Below are 21,024 nucleotides of genomic sequence, written 5' to 3'. Positions count from 1 at the left end.
ATTAATGTTGTGTGTGTGTTCATTGCTAAATTGTGTCCTCTTCTTTGTGACGCCCATGGATTGTAGCCCACCAGGCTCCTCTGTCTACAGATTTCCCAGGCAAGAATACTGGAGTGGGTCGCCAGTTCCTCCTCCAGGGGATTGAACCCATGTCTCCTGAGTCTCCTGCATGGGCAGGCAGATTCTTTACCACTGAGCCACCTGGGTTACAAACCTTAAATTTCTTACACTTTGTCATAGGAACAAAAGGTGAACACATTTGGACTTAAAATTCTGCTTCTGTCTCTTTGTGCCTTTGTGTCTGGATTTCAAACCTTTCTCTGCCCACAGTGATGGGGGCTGCCGTTGTTTAAGGGCAAGTCATGTCACTTCACCTTTCTGGTACTCAGTTTCCTCAACTGGGAAAGGGCCAGAATATAGACCTTACCAGCTGGTTGTAGTGGTGGAGGACTCAGAGTAATGCACAGGGTCTTATCTTTCCTTTGATGTTAGTTACTGTTAATATAACTATTATTTTTTTCAATAGCTATGGTCCTTTTCTTATAACATAATTTCTTGGCCAGATGTAAAATTAATATTAAATCATGCATGTTTATTTTTCCTTTGCTCTATGGAGTCCTTAACTAGGAGGTGTTTTCCAGTTATTAAACACAAGGGCTCCGTCTAGTGGCCAAACTGTATATAGTGTTTTTCAACCTATGGGTCTTAGAGAAAACAATGTTTCTGATGGAATAAAATTGAATATAAAGTACCAGAGTGATGACAGTTGTTTTGTAAATTTAACAGATAGTCCACAAAATTATTTTATTGAAATATTAAAACATACCCGTGTGTGTACTTAGGCACAATATGAACTACTTTTTCTGATAGTGGCTGTTTCAAAAACATTCAGCAAGTCACTGGTTTAAGCAGTTTGGTTTAAGTTAGGCGTAAACATTGGGCTTAACTTGGGCTGAATATTGGAATTATTGGGGGAGCTTAAAAAATACCATTGTTTTGTACCAGCTCCAGAAATTCTGATTTATTTGGTCTGGAATGTTACCTGGACATTAGGATTTTTTAAAAAGGTACTCAGGTACCCTGTGTAGCGAAAATTGGAACTTACCATCTTAGGTCCATCAAAAATCAGTTTTATATGTGAGAGAATTGTGACCCAGAATGTTTAAATGACTTACCAGAAGTCACAGTGGTAATTACTAGAAAAGTTTCATGAAGGACCTTGATGGATATTTGTTAGAAATTCAGGAGATGTTTCATTTCATTTTTTGGAATGCTTTTAAAAGAGAGAGAGAGAAAAATGGAGAATATACAATGTCTGTCTAATCTGTTTTACAAGTTATAAACGGACTTTTATATTTCAATAGATTTGAAGATTTTTTCTGTTAATTTTTCATTTACAGAATTAATTCAAATTAGATTCTGTGTCTAATTTATAGAATCAAATGTATAAATTTGATTTATACATTTATAAATACATCAGTGATTTAACTATATCAGTGATATTTTTGTTTTCACAATATCCAATTTGAGGGCATTTTCCATATATATCCCTGAATATAATAAGATAGTTTCACTTGCCTGTTATTTTCTCACAAGGTTTGTGTTGCTGATGCCTCGTCTCCTACTAATAGCTAGGAAAGCACTTGTGACCATCCATCCTGTATGATGATTAAATACAGAGGTGCTCATATTTCAGAACTCTGTGGTCTACAGAGAGAGAAGACACACACCTGGATTTCAGGGTTAAAGGGGCACATAAAGCGTTAGAATATAACATGAGGATATCTGTTATATGTCAAAGTGCCCTCAGCCAACTGATAGGATAATATGTATGTACTGGTGCAGTAGGTATTTGGGGTCAAGGGAGGCTTTGAGGAGATGATTTTTGAGTGGGGAAAAAGAGGGATTTAGATGTAAATAAAGGGACGAAATAAAGCTAATAATCATTTTAAGTTAGAGTAAAAAGCTTTTTATATAGAAAAGGAAAAATTGGGGAAGGTGATTTGGTCGCTGAGAGAAGAGGGAAGAGAAATACCTGATAAAAACATAGGAAAAGGTGAAATGGGTGTAGGGCTTCCACTTCGAGGTGTTTTCAGTGGTAGGAAGTCAGAGCCCCCAGAAGAACCTAGATAAAGCCCATCTTCCGCACCATCCAGGGGAGGAGCTGAGACATAGAGAGCTCGACGAGGTGGCACCATCACCCACATCTTCCCTCCTGCTTCAGTGTCTCCCTCGGCTGGAGCAGGTGGCCTCGCCTCCCTGAATTTGAGAGGCAATTAAGATTCAATATATTCTGTATGTCTTCATCAGCTTAAAAATATTCATTTGATAAATTAAAATATGAATACACAGAGGTACAAACAATTTCTTAAACCATTATGCCTGCTCAAAGAAACTCTAGTGTGTGTTAGTCGCTCAGTCTTGTCCTGCCTTTTTCGACCACATGAATTACAGCCCACCAGACTCCTCTGTCTGTGGAGATTCTCCAAGCAAGAATACTGGAGTGAGTTTCCATGGCCTCCTCCAGGAGATCTTCCCAAACCAGGGATCGAACCTGGATCTCCCACATTGTAGGCAGATTCTTTACCATCTGAGCCACTAGGGAAGCCACACACTAAAAATTTTAAGAACTTGACCAAAAACCAATTTGAATTGGGAAACATCTAATCTAGCAGATATAACGTGGACAAACTCCAAGAGATGATGAGGGACAGCGAGGCCTGGCATGCTGCAGTCCATAGGGTTGCAAAGAGTCGAACACGACTGGGCGACTGAACAACAACATCAGCAGATATAAAGGAGGAGCAATACAAAGTGAGAGACTTCTATAGGCAGAAGGGAACAGGAACGAGGAAGTTATACTAAACCAAAAAAAAAAAAGCTAGCTGTTTATTTCAAGGTCACTTTCCTTTAGGGGAAGGTAGTGGTTCCCCTAACTGTGCCTATCAGGCAATTCCTGATCAACTGGTTTAAGATTCCATCTCTAGGAGAGCCAAAACTGTAATTCAGTTAGTTAAGTCTCAGTTTGATGACGTGAGGCTTAGCATAAGTAACTCCATTTAGTGCCTATTGTTCTGTTTTTAACATACTTATGAGTGTATTACAAAGGTTTGAGCCTAATAAAGCGCCATTAAAACTAAAGACTAGAGCACAGATAATAAAACATGATCATTAAACAGCTGAAACCAGACATTTAGTTCAGGGTTTTCTGAACCTCAGCTCTATGGACATTTTAGGTTGAGGGTTTATTGTGTGCATTGTAGAATGTTTGGCAGCATTCCTGGTCTCTACCCATCAAATACCAGTAGCAACCCTTCCACCACCACCCCCAGGTTATGACAACTGAAAATGTCTTCAGTGGGCAGAATACCTCTCTCTCCTCTCCGTCCCTGCTCCCTCCTTCCTTCCCCTCCCCCTGCATTGAGAACCATGGATGTAGATTATATTGATATAAGGATGTCTGGGGCTTCCCTGGTGGCTCAGACAGTAAAAGAATCTATCAGCAATTCAGGAGACACAGGTTTGATCCCTGGGTTGGGAAGATCCCCTGGAGAAGGGAATGGCTATCCACTCCAATATTCTTGCCTGGAAAATCCCACGGACAGAGGAGCCTGGTGGGTTACAGTCTGTGGGGTCGCAGATTCAAACATAACTGAGTGACTAACACTTCCACTTTCTGGTTTTTTCAGCTAGTTGGTCTAGGATTTGAGATAAGAAGTGGCCAGGGAGCTGTACCTCCTGCATCTCAGTCTGTATGGCTCAAACTCAGCTCTGGATAACTGCTCCGGCAGAGCTGGAGGGGTACTCAATCAAAGCCTCCAGGAGCAGAGATGGGCTCCGCAGCTGGCCCTTTATTCCCCTCAGCATCACCCCTGCCAACTCGAGTTGCCTGACCCATCTAGAGTCTCTTTAGAACTGTAGGAACTGGTCTCCCTGTCAGAGAATTTCCAAGTATTAAGGAGTTCCCTTGTTCACACTGGGATGTCTGTGAATGTTATGGCCGCTTCAGAGTGCTCCTGACCCCAGTCTCAGCCTGACATAAACTCCTTCCAGCCACACTCCAGTGGCCAGCAGCCCTGGAGCAGGATGTGTTTCAGTTCCCTGTCCAAAGCATTGGCTCTGACCCACGGAGCCTCAGGAAGTGGGAAGCAGCGGGCAGGGAGGCCCAGCCATGAATGTTGGGCCTTTTTCTTAGAAAACAAAGGATCCACTTTAGGCTAGCAAGAAATATCCGGAAAAAAACCTCTGACCTTGATTATAATCAAATAAAGGATGGGATTGAGAGAAAACTATCTTTCATGCTATGAATAATTGTCATTGTGCTAGACTTTTTAGCATATCATTTCTCTTTCAGAACCATCTCGATTACCTAATTTGCAAGAGAAGCAATTAACCCTCAAAGCAAATTTTTAGAAGAGATTCTAGAAGGATTTCATTAGTTTTTATTTTTTTAATAAACATCATTATTTCCTGGGCTCTGTGTTTTCTTAAGAAATGTCTGATCATCATAAAAAATGGAGAAAATTCATAATTATCCAATACAACTTGAAAATTTCCAGAGACAATAGTCCAGGCATATTTTTAAAGATGCAAATACCACCATCACAGACACCTTAATGGATCCTAGTGACTCTTAGTAAGGCCCATTCATTCATTTTTTTTTTTTTTCCAAAATGTTTAGGAAACTGAATTCTGTACAGCAGCTAGCACTCTGCTGGCTTGAATTTGGGGTTACTGGCTTCCTAACTTCCCTTCTGCCTATGTTTTACAGCTCCTGATGTCACATGGCCTTCATCCATTCCTACTCCTTCTGTGGTTTTCCTGTTAGCCAGCATCTCTCTCTCCTGTCAGACTTTTCTTCTTAAGGCTCAAAACCATGAGTCAGCCACTTGAGTTAGCTTGATTCCCTTAGTCCTCAGGCTGGGAATACAAGGTTAACCTTTGAAAGAGAATCTTTTACTTTGGTGAAGAATTGCAAAAACAAATGATGCTCCAATTGCAAAAAAAAAAAAAAAAAAGTTCCTCCAAACGTGTATTATTCTTTTCAGACGTCTTCTGAGAAAGAAGAAAGATGAAATGGGGGAGGAGAAACCTTTGAGGTGAATATGGAAGGCTCTGCAGCTCTCATCTGCCTAATATTTGCCATCCCTTAACATAATCACACTAAGCACTGAAGTAAATGCATGATCTCACCTCACTGTTAACCTGTTTAGCATCAGTTTTCATCCTGAGATCTTTCATTGTCAGTATTATGTATTCATCTGTATTGTTTCACTTGATTAAACAAGAAGTCTCAACAGGAGTGGGAAGGGGAGACCAAGGCTTTTCAAACAATAAAATTAGTTCACACCATAATGCCCCAGAACAAAGGCTGGACATAAGTAAATTATTCATACAAGCTGAAAAAAAATCAACCCGTTACTTTGTAATAATGTCTAGCACAGCAAGTGAAAGGGATATCCGGAAATAGGCATTTAAGTATTTATTGATAATACCCATAACTTCAGGGCTGACTCTCTCCACTTGATTTAAAAAGGGGCTACATATAATAAGCCATAGTGTCTTGCAGACATCACTAACTCTTTTATTTCAGTTGTCTGCACGCTACTCTAACCCTAGAGAAACAGCAGGATTATAAATGAGTGTTTGCAGTGGAAACTTCACCTGCTCTGACAGGCTGCTTCAGTTGGCACACGGCACACATTGGCCTGTTACACTACTAATCGCATTTGCCTCAGTTCTTAGCCCCATCCTCCTCCTGACCCTCGGGTGACAGAGGTACAGTGCCCAGACATGTGAAGGGCCACAAAGCATTGCAAGTCAGTGCAGTATGATAATCAGGGCAGTGACACATATGAACTCAGACAGGACTGAGTCTTTAAATTTGTATAACCAGTGTACTGAGAGAGCTGAACTCAACGGAGGACACAAGGAAAGAGACGTTTTCTTGCGTCACTGCCTTCAAACATGCTTTGCTAGATTCCTTCCCCACCCCAGAAGCTCTCTCATCCAGACGCTTTCAAGACTCACTTTCAAGTATTAAAAAGTCCAGGTGAATCTAAACCAAAGGGTCGACTTCACACCCGGCCTGAGGTGTCAGCCTCCCCTTGGTTCACGCTCTCAGGCCTGGAATAGACAGTAGAGCGGCCTGGACAGTTCTGCACCATCTCTCCTTATTATTCCTTCACATCCCACACCCAGCCACGTGGTCCTCAAAATGCTGCTTCTGCCTGCAAGCCAAAAAAGAGGAAGGAGGGTGGTTGGAAAGAAAAGAGCAAAAACTGACAGAAACTTATCCAGCCTTGTCTGCCATCTTGCATTTCCACATCTGGTGTCCAAATGCTGGCTCTGTCATGGAGCTCACAGTGAGGAGAAATTCAGTGGGACCTCTATGTACCCTGACATGAGTGATGTTATCTGATTCCTGTGCCTGCAGCCCCCCTCATTTTCTCTTACCGGCAGGGTCCCCATATAGCCAGCATGGGTAAAGTCTCATCTGAATGGCTGGAGCCTGGCCATCTGTCATGATTCCAGTTAGTTCCTGAGAAACTCACTCATCCTTACCCCTTACCTTGTCCAGGCGAGTCTCTGAAGGCACAGGCCACTCTGCGCCTCCTCTGCCTTTGTGGGCAGCTCTCTTTAGGATGTTCTTCCCACAGTTCTCTAGGATGGAAGTGGAAACTACTCTCCATATTTGAGAATCTTCCAAAGCTTCTGGGGCCACATCTTGGGTTCTCTCAAGAAGTCTCTAAGTGTGATCCACCTCTGGTATTCACTGGAGCGGAATCTATGGGTTTCTGTAGCTCAGCAGGTCTTAGAGAGTAAAACATGTTCTCTCAGTCCCCACAGATAGGACTTCCTACTTCCCTCCCTTCATGGGGGCAGGGGTAGAGGTGGGGAAAGCAGTGCCCACCCCAAGGAGAGGCAAAAGCAAAGCAGACTCCCCTCCAGTTTCCTTCAGTGAATCTCTTCCTAGTTTTCCGTTCTGTTACATAGACTAGAGGTGAGTGATGGAGACAAGGGTCACAGGAATAAGGTGATCACTTTACAGTCAGCCTAGCAGGTATGTCTAGCAACTCTTTACAGTGTTGCAATAGCCTATGGCTCTGGTTCCAGTGAAAATTCTGAGATTTCAGGAAGAGTCCCAGTGATGGGTAATTTTATGTGTCAAACTGACTAGACTACCCAGATATTTGGCCAAATACCAATCAAGATGTCACAGTGAGGGTATTTTTAGATGAGATTAACATTTAAATCATCTGAGTAAAGCAGATTACTCTCCATAATGTGAGTGGGCTTCAACCAATTGAAGGCTTTTAAAGAAAAACATTGGTCCTCCAAGAAAGGAGGAGGAATACTGCCTGCAGACACCTTCAGACTCAAGCTGTAACATCAGCCCTTCCCTGGGTCTCCAGCCTACCAGCATACCCTGCCAATTTCAAACTTTCCAGCCCTCCACAACCATGTAAGCCAACTTCTAAAAGTGTATGTAGAGATAGACACACACACACACACACAAACACACACACACACACACTGTTGGTTCTGGAAGCTTCTCTGGAGAACTCTAAGTAATACAGCCCCCTTTAACATTTTACAGTTAGTCTCAGTTCTACTAAGACTCATAACTTGTTTCGCTCGCTCTGGACACCATGATCTCATTGTCAGGAGTCAGTGGATTCTATCCATTGTTGTTCAGTCACTAAGTTATGTCTGACTCTTTGCAACCCCATGGACTGCAGCACACCAGGCTTCCCTGGTAGCCATATGGTAAAGAATCTGCCTGCAATGCAAGAAAGACCCAGGTTTGATCCCTGCATCAGGAAGATCCCCTGGAGAAGGGAATGGTTACCCACTCCAGTATTCTTGCCTGGAGCATTCCATGAACAGAGGAGCGTGGCGGGCTACAGTCCATGGGATTGCAAAGAGTCAGACATGACTGAGCAACTAATCCTTTCTATCTATTGTAAACATCTATTTGTCAGTACCTGGAACAGTTCTTCAACTCAGAACTTTACAAAAAAATCATCACCAAGAAATACAACACGTATGATAAGATGAGAACAGTTTATAATTGTCTGGCATACAACTTTACACAGCCACATATAACTATCCATCTGACTGTGACTTTTGCTTCTGAATTGTTTTCCCCAAAACATTAACTAAATCTATCATGATCAATTCCAGACTTTGTGTCACCCACACTCTTACTGTCTTGGGCTTCCCTTGTGGCTCAGCTGGTAAAGAATCTGCCTGCAATGCAGTGAAACCTGGGTTCGATCCCTGGGTTGGGAAGATCCGCTGGAGAAGGGAAAGGCTACCCACTCCAGTATTCTGGCTTGGAGAATTCCATGGACTGTATAGTCCATGGGGTCGCAGAGTTGGACAGGACTGAGCGACTTTCACTTTCACACTCTTACTGTCTAGTCTTGTGTGACCATATTGTTCTTGCCATAAAGTAGCCCATGCTGCAGTGAGGGTAATTTCAGATGCCTTATTTCTAATTCATCAACATCCTCAGGTTCAAGTCACACTTGCTTAAAGTTCAGTGTAAGCACTTTCATTAGATGTAGTTCAAGGAAATTGTATTTCTCTGGCTCCCTCTGCCAAATGCTTGCCCCTAGCAACCTGTTTCCCTGGGAACGGTCTCTCCCCCTCTCTGCAGTGCTGCATTTTTCTGCTGCTCTCTGTCTGCTGCCCCAGGGTTCTGCACTGGCCACACCATGGCCATAGAAGCTTCTCATCATGAGCACTCATTCTTGCAAATTAAGTCCAAATTAAAACCAGAGCTCCCATCACCCAGAAACGTGATCCTGTGGTTGAAATGGTACTGCTTAACTCCACAACTGAGTGGGTCACAAAATCCCATCACCAGTGTTTCTAACCGACAGAGCTAACATTTACTAAATATTTCCTGTAGTCCAGGCACCATTCAAAGCACTTTATTCAAAGCACTAATTAGTCCTCCCAAGAATCTTTGAAGCTTGCATTGTAATTAGGCCATCTTACTGAGGTCCACAGAGGTTAAAGAAAGAATCCACACAGCCAGTGGGGCAGGAATGGGCTTCAAAGCCCATGTTCTTTGTGATAATGTTATGGTCCCCAGAAAGAATATCCTGCCTGAGGGTCAGCCTTATCTTTATAGACGGAGAGACATTTATATATTTAGGGCTTCCCTGATGGCTAAGTGGTAAAGAATCAGCCTGCCAATGCAGGAGACATAGGTTCAATCCCTGGGTAGGGAAGATCCCCGGGAGAAGGAAATGACAACCCACTCGAATATTTTTGCCTTGGAAATCCCATGGACAGAAGAGCCTGGTGGCTACAGTCCACAGTGGTCACAAGAGAGTCAGACATGACTTAGCAACTAAGCAACAACAAAATAGGATTCTGTATACAATTTGTAAAATTTATTATATGTGACAGTGTCTACGCCAGAAAAGCTTTTGATAGGAAGAACATTTACATGAGACCAAAAAAAAGTCTTAAGAAATAAGGGGCTTCGTTCTGCGTGTGTGTGCTCAGTTATGTCTGACTCTTTGCAACCCCGTGGACTGTAGCCCACCAGGCTTCTCTATCCATGGACTTTTCCAGGCAAGAATACTGGAGTGGGCTGCCATTTCCTCCTCCAGGGGATCTCCCCAACGCAGGAATCAAACCCTCATCTCTTGTGTCTCCTGGATTGGCAGATGGATTCTTTACCACTGGTGTCAACTGGAGAAGCCCTCAGGGGGCTAGGGAGAGACAACTATCAGAAAAGCATTTCAAAGGAAGCTGCCAGACTTGAACAGAAAACTTAGCTCTTGGATTCCTGGCTGTCATGACCAAAACAGGAACAGAGTAAATTTAATATCTTTCATCATGTGATAAAAAGAAATCAAGACAGTTTGTGGGGCTTCTCTGGTGGTTCAGTGGTAAAGAATCCACCTGCCAATGCAGGAGACACAGGTTCAGAACCTGGTCTGGTAAGATTCCACATGCCTCAGAGCAACTAAACCCACGCCCCTCCATGACTGAGCTTGTGCTCCAGAGCCCGGAAGCCACAACTCCTGAGCACAGGTGTGGCAACTCCTTAAGCTCTCTAACGTTGTAGCCCGTGCTCTGAAACTGGAGAAGCTACATCACTGAGAAGCCTGAGCACAACAGCTAGAGAGGAGCCCCCACTCTCTGCAACTAGAGAAAAGCCCACGTAGCAAAGACGCAGGACAGACAAAAACAAATAATAATTTTAAAAATTAAAAAAAAAGATAATGGAGAAAGCCACTTTTTTCATACTGAATTGTGAGGGGAACTTACCCTATGACTTTGGTTTTGTTTTTTTAATGGCTCTTGGATCTTCCAACTACATTTTCAAGACAAAGCAGATGTCCACATATAAAGGTCAATGAGAAATTTATGTCTTTGCAGTTTTCCCACCCAATCCCCTCAAGAAAAATTCAGATCAAGTTTTTCTTACAGGCAGGACCAATCATGTTTTCATTAAATGAGTAGCTCAGGCCCTAGGACTCACTTGTTTAAGCCTCTCTGACTGTCACCTAGCTCCAGGAATACTGTAGGAAAAGACCGGAATTCAGCCAACGTAGACTCCTTAAGCCAGATTCTTTTTTATTTTTAATTCCAGAAGTCTTAGTTTAAAATTTTTCAAATAAGTTTCTATTTTTTGCTTATTTCAAATGTACTTCTTTTATGAGCTGTAAGTCTTAAAGTTAGTACTTTGGAATTAAAATGATGAAAGATTTCCCTTTTAGATCACTCATTTGAAGAATCCATCCTTTAACTTTGCTGGCTAAATATTTCCCTTATATCTAACCTTACAATAGCTCTCCTTGCCACTTAAGGCCTCTTTCTCCAATTCTGCAGATTATTGATTTCAAATGAATTTCTGACTCAGTCCTTCCCGTGGGTAAGATAGTTTGCTTCTTCATCCTCTTTGTCCAGAATAAAATCGGTTCCTTTATTCTTTCACTAAAGTCCAGTCTCCACTCAGGATTGTAACTTATTCTTCAATTATAGTCTCATACCAGCAGCAACTGTATCACCTGGGAGCTGCCTAGAAATGATCTTCTGGCCCTACCCTGTGGTGTGTGTTAAGTCACTTCAGTTGTGTCTGACTGTTTGTAATCCTGTGGACTGTAACCAACGAAGCTCCTGTGTCCATGGGATTCTCCAGGCAGGAATACTGGAGTAGATTGCCATGCCCTCCTCCAGGGAATTTCCTGACCCAGCGATTAAACATGCATCTTTTATGTCTCTTGCATTGGCAGGCAGTTCCCCACTGGTGCCGCCTGACCCTACCCTAGACCTACAGAATCAGAAACACTGGGGCGGGGTTCCGCATATTGTGTTTGAACAAACCCCCAGGTGATTCTGACACATGCTTAAATTGAGCACCAATGCACCAGCCTTTCCTTTGTCAAGCTTTTTATTTTCCCTGATCAGTAAGCAGCAGGTAACCGGAGCTAAGCTATAGACCTCATTCCCATCTTAAAACTTGGGAGTTTCAACAGCCTTGGAAACCAGCCAAATCTAAACAACTAGACCTAGGTAAATTGCTTCTTTTAAATCCCTTCTCATCAATTTGGCTTTCCATCCACTCTAAGATTCCTGCTGTTAGTGTCCAAATGTTCTCATCTGTCCTATAGATCTTAAGTAATGAAGAAGCACTGAGTTTACAGGTCAGCCTCCCTTGACGATCACTGGGGGGAAATAAAGAGAAATTACCTTCCTGAATTGTGTTTTGGAGCATAAAGCTTGCTGTTCAGCATGTATTTTTCATTTGCCTCTGGCTGTTAACCAAACTTCAGTGAAAAGGAGTTGCCCGACTTTAGTCAGAAAATTGGAGTGATGGCATGTATATTCCTTCTCCTGAGACAGCGTTCCTAGTCACCATCAACACACTTAGAAGGGCCATTCTCAAAATAAAAATAGTCCTCAGTCTTGCCAAGTTTTAGAAAGCTGAGCACAAATTCTGACACTCCACTTTAACTTTGTGACTAATTGTGTTGTATACTGCTCTTGACAGGTGACTGACAAATGGGCATTTTATGAACGTCATGATGGAGTGTTTGCTTTATTGTGACTTCTAGTGCATTATAAACAAAATGCAAAGTGCATTTTGTGCAATTTTAATGTCATTTTAAATTTGTGCAAATTTTAATGTCAATGAATTTGCATTTCTTGAAATGAGGCTTGGAAAAGCCAGATAACTTTTCCCTACCTTTTCCTGAAAACACTGTTTGTAATATATATATAGTTTTTTGCATATTATTGTATATAAATATTTATATATATAGTTATAGTTCCTGCAGCTATGCTTAGAAGTTAACTTAAAGAGGATTGACAAGAGAGCTTCCCTGATGGCTCAGTGGTTAAGAATTTGCTTGCCAACATAGGAGACACAGGTTCGATCCCTGGATCGGGAAGATTCTCTGGAGAAAGAAATGGCAACCCACTCCAGTATTCTTGCCTGGAAAATGCATGGACAGAGGAGCCTGGCTGGCTACAGTCCATGGGGTCACAAAATAGTTGGACATGACTTAGCAGCTAAACAACAACAACAAAATTTGGCAAGAAGGAACATTAAGGTGATATCATTCATTGATGTTATATAGTTGTTCTGTCCAAGGCACGGATATTGTCAAGCAGAGCAAGTGAGAACAACATGCATTTTAAAATATATATATATAGATAAGTATCAATAAATCTTCCCTGGGTTGGGAAGATACCCTGAAGAAGGAAATGGCAACCCACTCCAGTATCCTTGCCTGGAAAATCCCATGGACAGAGGAGCCTTGCAGGCTACAGTCCATGGGGTTGCAAAGAGGGTTATCTTTTTAGCCATCACCTTTTCCTCTTTACTGAGGGACAGAGGACATCCACCAAAAACCCCTTGATCACCCCTGCCCATCTCCATCTCAGAAGTCTCCTCACCTCCCTCTGACCCAGTCTGTAAAGTATCTCAGCAGGAAAGACTGCTCTCCAAAGATACTGCTCAGCCTCAGCTGCCCCAGGTGTTATTACAAACTCAGAGTCTCTCCCCTCGGAACACCAAGCAGACCCTCATTTTCTCTCACCTGCACTCTTAACTAGTCCCTCCAACTGCAGCCTTTTTCTTCTCAACACTTTACACCTGTTTACAAGGTAAGACTTACCTTGTTATAAGACATATATTACTATGTTGGTTCTCTACTCAAAAACTCAGTATTATCTAAAAAGAATTAAAATTAGAAAAATTATTGAGTTTGAATCTCGAGGTCCTCCACAACCCACCTCAAGACCCTCTGCCTTCCTTTTCAGAATAACTGTCTCCTTTATACTTCTATTTCCAGCTCATAAAGCTGCCTGCTGTTCTCTGAGCATCACTGCCCACCTTCAGACCGCTTGCCATTTTCCCCTTCTACAGTGTCCTATCTCTCTGCTTGTTGAAATGCTTGTCCTCAGTGTGCTTCAGTTCCAGTCAGTGGCACCCACTTCTGTGTACCCATTTTACACGTTTATCACAACACTGCCTTCCATTATGGCCAGTTGTTTGTGCCTGAGAACAGGAACAATGGCCTTTTCATTTTTTTATCTTTTGCAATGACAAATATGTTAATTTACCAAAATTAGATGTTTAGGCACTGAATTAGATTGTGCGCTGTTAACCAAGTGGATAATCACAGAGGTATTACAGGGAAGCAGAGAATGTTAACTCATTTTTATCATTTTCTTCTATAATGTTGCTTTAAAAATGTCTAGAATATGTTCTGTAGACACGCAGTTAAATTTTCATTTGAAGAAAGCATAATGGAAGCCCTTGTTTAAAGTAGAAAGATAAGGCTGGGATTAGAAATTCAAAGTCCTAGCCCTGTCTGTCTCCACTAGCTGCATGGGTTCATGCATGCTAAGTCAATACTGTCATGTCCAACTCTTTGTGACCCTATGGACTATAGCCTGCAAGGCTCCACTGTCCATGGGATTTTCCAGGCAAGAATACTGGAGTGGGTTGCCATGCCCTCCTCCGGGGTAATCTTCCCATCCCAGGAATCAAACCTGTGTCTCTTGTGTCTCCTGAATTGGCAGGCAGGTTCTTCACCACTAGCGCCTCCTAGGGCTTTCTCCACAAACCTAGCTGCATGAATTCAGGCATGTCGTTTAATCTTTGGTGAAGACAGTTTCCTCATATGTAGAATGAAAAGTTGGTACTATATTCTCCCCAAGGTGTCTATCATGTCTAGATTTTATCTTTTTAGCCATCACCATTATCTTTTATTTTTATTTATTTTATTACCTTTTGCTATATAAAAATCTACAAGTTATTCAGTCTGATGAACCATTTTTCCTACAATAGGTTAATTATATGTTAAATGTTATAAGGTTTTCTTGATGGCTGAAAGGTCTCAGTCCAATCTCAGTCAAGTAATTAACCCCTGAGAGAGAAGATGAGGCTTCTTTCCAGTCTTTCCATGGAATAACCAAGAATGAAGCTCATTGGAAGAAAAAGTATTGGGAAGAGTGCTAAACCCACAGCACACCACTCACATGAGCTGCCATCTATTCATCCAGCAATATCTACTGAACCTGTTATGAGCCAAACACTGTCGAGGCATGAAAATATGATGATAAACAGGACAAAGACCTTGCTTTCTTGCAGCTTATAGTAGAGGGGAAAGATAATGAACAAGAAAACAATGAATTTCTTTTTAAATTGGGGTATAGTTGTTTACAGTGTTGTTAGTTTCTGCTGTACAATGAAGTGAATCAGTTATACGTATACAGATATCCCCTCCCTCTTGGACCTCCCTCCTACCCCAGCCCCCTACCCATCTAGGTCACCACAGCACTGAGCTGAGCTCCTTGAGCTACACAGCAGGTTCCCACTAGCTATCTTCTTTACACATAAGAGGAAAATATTTGCAAACAAAGCAGTTGGCATGGAATTAAGCTACAAAATATACAGTCCATGCAGCTCAATATAAGAAAAAAACAACCCAACTAAAAAATAGGCAGAAGACTAAATAAAGACATTTCTCCAAAGAAGACATACAGATAGCCAAGAAGCACATGAAGATGCTCAACATCACTAATTATTAGAGAAATGCAGATCAAAACTACAATGAGGTATCACCTCACACCAGTCAAAATGGCCAGCATCAAAAAGTCTACAAGCAGTAAATGCTGGACGGGGGTGGACAAAAGGGAACCCTCTCCTCCTGTTGGTGGGAATAAATTAATTTTTAAAAGGTAATTTTAGTTGGTGATAAGATACAATTAGAAACAATATGACAATAGGTACTTCAGTGGCTAATTTAGCTTGAAAATCTAGTTGAGGAGGTGACATCTGAGCTGATGGTTGAATTTAGAATGACTGGATCAGTCACACCTGAAAAATCTGGGAACACTAGGAAAGCTACCCAACTGTAAGTCAGGATTTTGTGGGCCTATTCCAAGAGGAAACGAGAAGTTATCCATTTTCTCCTATAGAGATGACGTCAAAGTTGAGACCCAAATCAAAGTTCACAATCTCTCTAAGACAAGCTAAAGTGCATTGATCATCTTTCACATCCTCTAGCAGCTACTCACACTTGTTTTTCCAATACACACATAAGATGGGGTTCATACTTGCAGACCCAGGATTTTCATGGCCTGTGGCACAATTAAGATAGACCTGGGTCATGAGCAACTGGCGGAACTCTGCCCCTTGTAGTCCCATTCGGAAACATATATCAAAAGCAACGTAAGTGAGAATGTCACTGTTAGAACTAGTGGTTGCCAGAGGGGAGGAAGTCGGGGGAATGGGCAAAATAGGCTAAGGGCATTAAGAGGAATATAGTCAAATAATACTGTAACAACTTTGAGTGGTGTGTAAGGTACAAAAATATTGTATCACTATATTGTACCCCTGAAACTAATGTTTAAGTCAACTGATTTCAATTAAAAAGAGAATGTTACTGTTAATAGCCCTAATAATTTTTCATTCACCAACTTTAGTAATTCCTTTTCAGTAACATGTGACATCTAGTGGCAGATTGAGTCATAGTAATCAGTCTGCAGAATTAGGTCCCTGTTCCCCAGTCAGTCTGCATTTGAGTCAGCCATCCTTCAATACCATTGTGTACCAGTGCCGGCAGACTATTAAGGTGAGCTCTGTCCCAGTCATTCTCTGGAACATAATGGATAGCACAATGAATTTGAAGTTCTGTAGACCCAAGCTTGGATCTTTGTTCTCCCATAAGCTTGCATTCTCAACCTTGGGAACAATAGTACCTAAATCACAACTTCATTGTAAGTGCTATGTTATTTAGTCACTAAGTTGTGTCCAACTCTTTGTGACCCTATGGATGGTAGCCTGCCAGGTTCCTCTGTCCATGGGATTTCCCAGGCAAGAATACTGGAGTGGGTTGCATTTCCTCCTCCATGTAAGTGCTATGATTATAGATAAAAAATAAAACCTTTGTTGTTATTGAGAGTTGCCTCTTAAAAGCACCCTTTTCATTTATAATTGCAAGCACTATAGAAGGAAGCTACTAACTCCATCTGGAGGGTCCTTTCCCAACCTCACCCCAATTTGTCTATTTAAATCCTATTTAACCATCAAGTGCCAGTTCAAGCTTAGCTTCCTTCCCGATCCAGTAAAACTTCTGATTAGTTTTATCTTCTCTGGAGGTCTGTGAGCTCCAACTAACATTACCAGGCTCTTTGTCCCTTTGTATCCAGCTTTCTTTCCCATCCCGTCTAGCCTATAACCTCAGGAAGAGAAGAATCTTGCCCTTCATTTATTGTGCCTTCCTCTTTACTTAGCTGATGAATAAATAAATGAATTCTTATTCTCAATGTGAAGCACGCCCTTGAGCCTATATTTCAAATCGAAGGCACCCACCTCTTTGAACCTGTTTCATATATATTTTTTTAACACCACCACCTTGCATTAAAATTGGTTGTGTGTGCCTGAGATCAGGGACACTAGTATTCAGGCAACCAAATGATAACAATGAAACAATTACTCATATAACTCAATAACAAATAAGCAAAACAACCTAATCAAAAAATGAGTAGAAGACCTAAACAGACATTTCTCCAAAGAAGACAAACAGATGGCCAACAGGCACATGAAAAGATGTTCAAAATTGCTAATTAAAGAAATGCAAGTCAAAACTACAATGAGGTACCACCTTACACCAGTCAGAATGGTCATCATTAAAAAATCTACAAATAACAAATGTTGGAGAGAGTGTGGAGAAAAGGGAAAAACCTCCTACACTGTTGGTGGGAATGTAAATTGGTGCAGTCACTATGGAGAACAGTATGCTGCCTTCTGCTGCTGCTGCTGCTAAGTTGCTTCAGTCGTGTCCGACTCTGTGTGACCCCATAGACGGCAGCCTACCAGGCTCCCCCGTCCCTGGGATTCTCCAGGCAAGAACACTGGAGTGGGTTGCCATTTCCTTCTCCAATGCATGAAAGTGAAAAGTGAAAGTGAAGTCGCTCAGTCGTGTCTGACTCTTTGCGACCCCATGAACTGCAGCCCACCAGGCTCCTCCGTACATGGGATTTTCCAGGCAAGAGTCTGGAGTGGGGTGCCATTGCCTTCATTGGAGAACAGTATGGAGGTTCCTCAAAAAGCTAAAACTAGAGTCGCCATATGATCCAGCAATCCCACTCCTGGGTATATATATCCGGACAAAACTATAATTTGAAAAGATGCACACACCTCTATGCTCATAGCAGCACTATCTACAATAGCCAAGACATGGAAACAACCTAAACCTAAACAAACCGAAATATACCATTTGTACATACATATGTATCACACACACACACACAATGGAATACTACTCAACCATAAAAAAACAATGAAATGATCCCATTTGCAGCAGCATGGATGGACCTAGAGATTATCATACTGAGTGAAGTAAATCAGAGAAATACCACATGACATCTTTTATACGTGGAATCTGAAACAGGATACTAATGAACTCTACAAAACAGACTCACAGACATGGAGAACAGACTTGTGGTTGCCAAGGGGGAGGGAAAAGCAGGGAAGGGATAGTTCGGGAGTTTGGAATTAGCAGATACAAACTATTATATATAGAATGGATAAACAGTAAGGTCTATTGTATAACACAGGGAACTATATTCAATATCTTGTAATCAACCATAATGGAAAAGAATATGAAAAAAAAGAAAAAGAATGACACGATCTTGTGGAGAGTGAGTTAGAACCATGTAGGAGAAGATCATTTTGTGAAAATGTGGGCTGCAGTCTAACAGTGCATCAGGGAATCATTCTAATCCAGTAGGTTACCACCAACAATTCTTAGTGGAATAGAACTGAAAAGAGCAAAATGAAAAGCACCAAGATAGATAGCAGACAGTGGAGCTAACAGTTACTGGTGAAACACCTTATGGACCTACCCACAGAATGTCTGATTCCATAGGTCTAAGATAAAGACCGAGATTTGCCACTTCTAAGAAATGTAAATCTGTGTGCATGAGAGAAAGAGAGAGAACAGGATCACAGCATAAAACATGTTTTTCTGTAGGTCACTGTCCATGTTTGAGAAACATTGCTCTATCTCATAGAAGAGTCAGGTCTAAGAGACACATTTTCATAATTTACCCCAAAGTACTCTGACATACATTATCTCAGAATATGTTAAAAATCTTCATCAGGCAGAGAAGAATACATGATATTACTGTCATCATAGAGTAAGAAGACCAGGACATTTAAACATAGATCTAAGGGACAGATCTTGGTTGAGGAGCCAAAAAGGCTTAACACAGGCATAAAGACAGACAGTAACTGATTCAAAATCAGAATCCAGATTCAAATCCAGTTAGATTGTAAATTCTTCACTACTTAAATGAATGCTTTCTAAGCCAATGGAAAACAAGGGTCTGTGCTTATCATAAGGGCTTTTAAAAAATTCTGTAAAGTTATTTTTAATTTGTAAACAAAAAGTCTTGTTAATTCATACTGCTTTTAAACTACACATATTCAATGAAAACAGCAAGGACCTAAAGAAGCAGAAGAGATCAAGAAGAGGTAGCAAGAATACAAAGAACTGTATAAAAAAGGTCTTAATTACCCAAATAGCCACAATGGTGTGATCACCCACCTAGAGCCAGACATCTTGGAGTGTGAAGTCAAGTGGGCCTTAGGAACCATTACTAAGAACAAAGCTACTGGAGGTGATGGAATTCCAGCTGAGCTATTTCTAATTCTAAAAGATAATGCTGTGAAAGTGCTGCACTCAATATGTCAGCAAATTTGGAAAACTCACTGGTGGCCACAGGACTGGAAAAGGTCAGTTTTCATTCCAGTCCCAAAGAAAGGCAATGCCAAAGAATGTTCAAACTACCAGACAGTTGCACTCATTACTAGCAAAGTAGTGCTCAGAATCCTTCAAGCTAGGCTTCAAATGTAAGTGAACCAAAAACTTCCAGATGTTCAAGCTGGATTTAGAAAAGGCAGAGGAACCAGAGATCAAATTGCCAACATCTGTTGGATCATAGAAAAAGCATGGAAATTCCAAAAACATCCACCTCTGCTTCATTGACTATGCTAAAGATTTTGACTGTGTGGATCACAACAAACTGTAGAAAATTCTTAAACAGATGGGAATACCAGACCACCTTACCTGCCTCCTGAGAAACTCCTGTATACAACTCAAGAAGCAACAATTAGAACCAGACATGGAACAATGGACTGGTTCAAAATTGGGAAAGGAGTACATCAAGGCTGTATATTGTCACCTTGATTATTTAACTTCTATGCAGAGCACATCATGCAAAATGCTAGGCTGGATGAATCACAAGCCGAAATCAAGATGGCTGGGAGAAATATTAACAACCTCGGACATGCAGATGATACCACTGTAATAGGAGAAAGTGAAGAGGAGCTAAAGAGCCTCTTGATAAAGGTGAAACAGGAGGGTGAAAATGCTGGCTTAAAACTCAACGTTCAAAAAACTTAGATCATGACATCTGGTCCCATCACTCCATGACAAATAGAAGGGGGAAAAGTGAAACAGTAACAGATTTTATTTTGGGGGGCCCCAAAATGATTACAGATAGTAACTGCAGCCATGAAATTAAAAGACACTTGCTCCTTGGAAGAAAAGCTATGACAAACCTAGACAGAGTATTAAAAAGCAGAGACATCACTTTGCCCACAAATGTCCATCTAGTCAAGGCTATGGTTTTTCCAGTAATCATGTATGGATGTGAGAGCTGGACCATAAAGAAGGCTGACTACCAAAGAGTTGATGCTTTTGAACTGTGGTGTTGGAGAAGACTCTTGAGAGTCCCTAGGACTGCAAGGAGATCAAAGTAGTCAATCCTAAAAGAAATCAAGACTGAATATCCATTGGAAGGACTGATGCTAAAGCTCCAATACTCTGGCCACCTGATGTGAAGAGCTGACTCATTGGAAAAGACCCTGATACTGGCATACCCTGATATTGAGGGTGGGAGGAGAAGGGGCCGACAGAGGACGAGATGGTTGGGTGGCATCACTGACTCAATGGACATGAGCTTGAGCAAACTCAGGGAGACACTGAAGGACAGGGGAGCCTGGTGTACTGTAGTTCATGGGGTTTCAAAGAGTTGGACATGACTTAGCAACTGAACAGTTCTATGAGAGTTGCCATGGTCCCAGAAAAGCAATAAGAATGATAAAATGCTGAAAATGATTAATGAATACAGAATGGATGATACTAGAAATCTTTATCTCATGATCCCAAAGGAAATAATAAGACTGGGCAATAATCATCAGTGGTTGGTGAAACCCTTCAGTACAGCAGGTACCAGGTGGACACCACCCAAGCACTGGAAATCTCAGCATCACTATCATTGGGTCAGACAGCACTTTTGCGCCTCATGGTTGATGCAACATGAGAGCATAGCACCATCTGTGAAGTAGTCTTGCCTTAAAAAAATAATAATAAATTGAACCTGAATGTAATCAAGGCTTTACATTTAATTGTGAATCTATAGGAAATATGGAGACTTATTGGAGAAGATAAATGCCAACAGGACACACAA

General features: G+C 41.5%; 1 long non-coding RNA gene across 4 annotated transcripts in view; it reads right to left on the bottom strand.

Moving 5' to 3' along the window:
• Positions 1–21,024, bottom strand: part of LOC147370824 (uncharacterized) — a 53,703-nt gene that overhangs the window by 18,623 nt on the left and 14,056 nt on the right. Inside the window, exons 2-4 of one of the 4 annotated variants that reach the window (XR_015165496.1) lie at positions 6,572–6,813; positions 6,031–6,230; positions 1,947–2,259 (exon numbers count right to left, since the gene is read on the bottom strand). The exons of 1 other annotated variant lie outside the window; for it this stretch is intronic. This is a non-coding gene — a long non-coding RNA (uncharacterized LOC147370824). Of the gene's footprint in view, positions 1–1,946; positions 2,260–6,030; positions 6,231–6,571; positions 6,814–21,024 lie in introns of those variants that run through there. 2 more of the 4 variants (XR_015165497.1, XR_015165499.1) reach the window with 2 other exon arrangements.

The sequence above is a fragment of the Bos grunniens genome, chromosome 6 (assembly GCF_055505025.1).
Source record: "Bos grunniens cultivar Pamir isolate PY7600 chromosome 6, Bosgru_T2T1.0, whole genome shotgun sequence".
NCBI classification, from domain to species: Eukaryota; Metazoa; Chordata; class Mammalia; order Artiodactyla; family Bovidae; genus Bos; species Bos grunniens.
Note: the sequence above shows the minus strand (reverse complement) of the source record. Positions and strands in the feature narration are given on the sequence as shown.